This window comes from Otolemur garnettii, unplaced genomic scaffold (assembly GCF_000181295.1).
Source record: "Otolemur garnettii isolate 467f Iridium unplaced genomic scaffold, OtoGar3 scaffold00010, whole genome shotgun sequence".
Taxonomy (NCBI): domain Eukaryota; kingdom Metazoa; phylum Chordata; class Mammalia; order Primates; family Galagidae; genus Otolemur; species Otolemur garnettii.
In genome coordinates this window covers 27738270-27743205 of record NW_003852405.1, presented here as the reverse complement: position 1 = coordinate 27743205, position 4936 = coordinate 27738270, and positions in this window count along the sequence as shown.

The following is a 4936-nucleotide window of genomic DNA, read 5'->3' as shown; positions in this document are numbered from 1 at the left end:
TGTTTCTGGATGAGGAAAACAGAAAGTGGCTAAAGAAATTCATGACATAAAAATTGCCACCCCTGATGTCCATAACCTGGTTATATTTCACGAAGCCTGCACAGTCTTTTGAATTGAAAGCACCTCATTTTTCAGTTATGTGCTGTGGCCAAGTTCCAACATTTCTAAGTGTAAATGTTTGTATTAGAAAATGAAGACCTTAATAATTCTTCTAGTGGATTTGTGAGAGATAAACTGTGCCACAGATGTACGTATTGTAGGCTGTGAAGTGTTACACCGCAGTAAGGTATTATGACAATTTTTACTATGATTACTGTTGTTATTGTTAGATGGTATACCAGCCATTCCTGAATTTTACCGCCTTTATTAAATATTTCTGTTTTCTCTTATTACAGAAGAAGGAGGTAGGGGCTAACATTTCTGTAATAAATCAGTTGGATTACTTTGACTTTTTAATATATCTTTTTATTCATTCATTTTTCTTTTAGTAGATTTAGAGGGTACATGTGCAGTTTGTTTTATGGACATATTTTGTAGAGATGAGATCTGGACCTTCAGTGTCCCCATCACCCAAATAGGGTACATTGAGCCCAATGTGTCCTTTTTATCCTTTACGCCCTCCCACCTACCCACCTTTGGAGTCTTCAGTGTCTTTTTTTCCATTCTCTGTGACCATGCATAATCATAGCTCAGCTCTCACGAGAACAGGTGGTATTTCATTTTCTGTTCCTGAGATATTTCATTTAGAATCATGGACTCCAGTTCCATTCAAGTAGCTACTTTACCTTCTTTTAGTTTTCCATCAACAGGAGACAAAGATGGAGAGAAAGAGTTAAAATGAAAGGATATTGTATCCAACTCTCAACCAGCCACAACAGTTGTGGAACGGCTTGGTTTTCTGCAAAAACCATAGATCAAGAAGCTGCATCATTAGTTCAGAAGGAGGATGAGGGATGGTAACATTTCCTACTTTTATATTTCCCTAAGCCTGCCCATGCTTTGGTCCCTTCACTAATCACTCTTCAGTTACCCTTTTGGACAAGGACAACTGTTTTTTGCCTAGACCCTTCCTAATAACCTTATCTGTGAACGACTCTCATTGTAGCCATTCTCAAGGTCTCCTTCCTGTTTTGGACTTTTCAGTAATTTCTCATTTTTTGCCAATGTGTCTCTTTAAATAACCAGCCTGAACAGAAACATGTTAGCATTTTGAGTGCTGTCTCCATTTTTGAAAAGGAAAGAAAATCAAAGTCCTATGAAACTATAAGCCACAACTTTTATAAGCATGAAAAACACAACGTTCAAATCATGAAAAGCATGAACATTATCAACTCTGTGACTTAGATGTGTTGAAAATAACCACCAGCATCTTGTGTCCTTTTTTTTGTGATATCTCCTCATAAGCAAAAGATTTAAATGTTGAAATTAAAAGTGCCAGCTTTTCTTCAATGAGTTATTTTCTAAAACATATTTAATAAATCCTGCTATAAATTATTCTTCTGTATTTTCTATTAAAAGATTTATACATTCATTTATATATTCCTTCCATCTAATGAAAATAATATATTATCATGTGGCACAGGGGCCAAGTGTCATTTTTGTCCATGGTAATTACCGACTTTCCTAGTATTATTTAATTAATAGCTTACTTTTCCCCATTTGTATGCAAAACCAGCTCTATCATAACCTGAATTTCTCATACCTGCCTTTTTTTTCTATTGGTTAATTTTCTATTCTTACATTAACATCACCATCTTAAGGTAGATTTATAGATCTAGGTAACTGTTTGAACACATTTATCATGCCTTGTTTTCCTTGAGAATACCTTATTAATTCATGAAACTTTAGATCTCCATCCAAATGTTAGATTTAGGGTATCAATCACTAAATATTTGGGAGAATTGACATCATTGTGATACTGAAACATTTAAAACCCACCGTTTATATAAAACTTTTGAATACTTTGTTTAAATTTCTGAATCTTCCAAGTGTTTTTATATCTAGATGTCACCTTATTTTTGCAAATACAATCTCTAGGTTTGAAAAATTACACACTCTATTAATGCACTTGGATATTTAACAAGTGGATAAATCTCATTAAATCTAATAATTTATTAGTAGCTTCTCTTGTATTTTCTATGAAAATTGTTTGTATGTTTTTTCTACCTAGGTAATGCTATCAGCACAGATAATATATATGTTTTTCGGAATTCTAGAAATTTTCAAATGAATAAATACATGATTTAATTCCATTTAAACCCTCACTTTGATTTCTTCATTGACCAATGAATTATTTAGAGCTTCTAAAAATTGTTATTGTGGCAACTTATTTCTAATTTTCTATCCTTTCTTTGTTTATGTTTTCAATATTGAATATTTAAACATATATCAGTAATGACCCAATCAAGAGACAAGAACCATCCATTATTTGGTAGAGAAACTTTAATACAAAGAAATGCTTAGGACTAAATGTCTAATCACCAAATTACCCAAAAGAGGGCCTCCGAAGCAAGGTTTTCTCTGACTTTCTTCTGCCCTCCTGTCTCTCATTCATGTTCTACCCTGAAATTAGCCATAGAAACTGAAATCTTTCTTTCCCAATAGAGTCATAGAAACTAGAACCCTTTTTCCTCAAAGCCAGCCACAAAACCTAAAAATATTACTCTGAATTTGGCTTCACCTTTCTGCGTGGATACTAGCCATAATGAAATTATCTGACCTACCTTGTTTAATTGGGGGTCACAAGAGCCCCTTTCCAAAGAGGTACCTTCCCACAGCCAGAAGGAAGGAATGGTGCCCAGAGAAGACAAAAAGAATCTCGATAGGCTTTGCTGGGTGTCCCCACTCAGCCTATCAGCATTGGCTCAATCTGGACAGGCCTATCTGGGTGTCCCCACTCAGCCTATCAGCATTGGCTCAATCTGGACAGGCCTATCTGGGTGTCCCCACTCAGCCTATCAGCGTTGGCTCATACCCTTTGTGTCCTTTCCCATTTCTACATGGCTGCCGTACTTTGTTGAACCTAAGCATGAGAATAAGTTGATTTTTCAGTGAAACTTCAGAAAGCAAAAGGCTTGGCTGTATAATAGCATCATAGATAATCTTGAGGACCAAATTAAGAGCTTCCATTATTTTTGTAAACTAACTTTCCTCCTTTTATCAGGTCACCAAATAGTGAAGATTCTAGACCGTCCAATCCACTTTCACACTGTCACATACGTGATAGTTTAGAATCTTTAGTGTCTGGCCAATCCCAGTTTCTTATCTACTTCCTGTCTGTCCTACTCTGAATTATGGCGCTGCACTAAGCACAGTGGGCCCCCATCTGTGTTTTTTCTACACTCTGTCTTGCATGAGATTTTTTAAATGCCCTCAGCATTGGTCAGTCTCACTCTTTTCCCCTACTTCTCTCTTCTATTAAATTTACTCTTGACCTTAAAACTCATACTAGTTATGATATCAAGTCAGGACTCTGATCTTTTTTCTAGTATGGACAGTAAATGTTCTCTCCTTAGCATCACTGTCACGCCCATATCATATAATTTATTATAGTGCATTGTGTTACTATCTCTAATTTACAGGTAAATAAAGCTAAGAATCAGAAAAACTAGGCCATTTACTCAAGGTTTTATGTATAAGTAAGTTACAGATACAATCAGAGTTCTGATCTTCTAACTATGCTATTTGAGAGACAGAGAGAATTCAAATCGTAACATGCATAATGGTGAAGTAATTATAAGGGACATTTTCAGCTAGGAATTGCGAATATTTCAAAAAGAAGTAAAATTTTTTTAAAAAAGAATAAAATTTTACTCAGAAACTCAATATGTAACATCTGCACTTCTCCCAGCTTCCTGGGTATATCAGTTTGAAAAAAAACGCTGTTCTATTTGTTTTTCTTGTGGGTATCAGAAACAATAAAACTTGCAGGCCTAACAAATCATTTGTGAGATAATGGCAGCGGGGTAGACAGCTTAAGAAAAACAGGAAATAATCCCCATGGGACTTTAAATATTAATCAAAACAAGTTTTCCTTAGGAAGACTTATGGTGAAGCTAAGATCAACAAAATGAGTCATATCCAGTTTAGAATGAGCCCAGGGTTAGGGAGAGGAAAGTTAGGATTCATTCTACTACTGGGAGAAAGGTTATGCAATTATAACAAAAATAAATTATACAAAGCATGACTGAAACATGGGATATACTCTCATAAAAGACCTAACAATTTTTAAATTTCATGATTTTTCTTCATCATATTTATTGCATCCTTGAAGGATTATTTGTTCGCATACTTGAAGCCAGTAAAAACAGGTGATCATTTATCCAGAGTCCTGATTTTGAAGCCACATTATTTTTCTTCTCTTTAGGGGGTGAGGACATTTTATTTTCTAATGTTTAAGAGGTTAAGATTTATAGTTACATACAACTTCAACTCACAGCCCTGCTATTTACCACCTGGTGACCTGGGGCAACTTGCTTCACTAAGGTTGTTTCCTTGCTTCTGTAAAGGCAAATAATAGTGTCTCTACTGTATTTGAATAATGTTGGAGGAATAAAATTTAATATCAATTAAAAAGGGATAAAGAAGAGACAAAAATTCAAACTAGCTTATTAAAAAGGAAAATTATTTATTGGTCTCCATAACTCTCAAGTATAACAATAGCTCCATTTCAAGTGATGCTTGATCTAGCCTTCAGTTAAAGTTACTCAGCCCTGGTTATACTATCTACATAGTCTAGCTCATTTCCCTTCCGCCAGTTACATTCACAGCCTTTCCTTGTATTGTCATGTCAAGATACCCTTGAAGATGGTCATATCCTTTCCCATTCATCTTGTAGGAACTCAGTACGAAAAGATAGCTTCTGGTTTTAGGTATGTCAAGCCAAAGTCATAAATTCACATTGATTGAATTGTCTTAGATTATATACTGCCCTTAG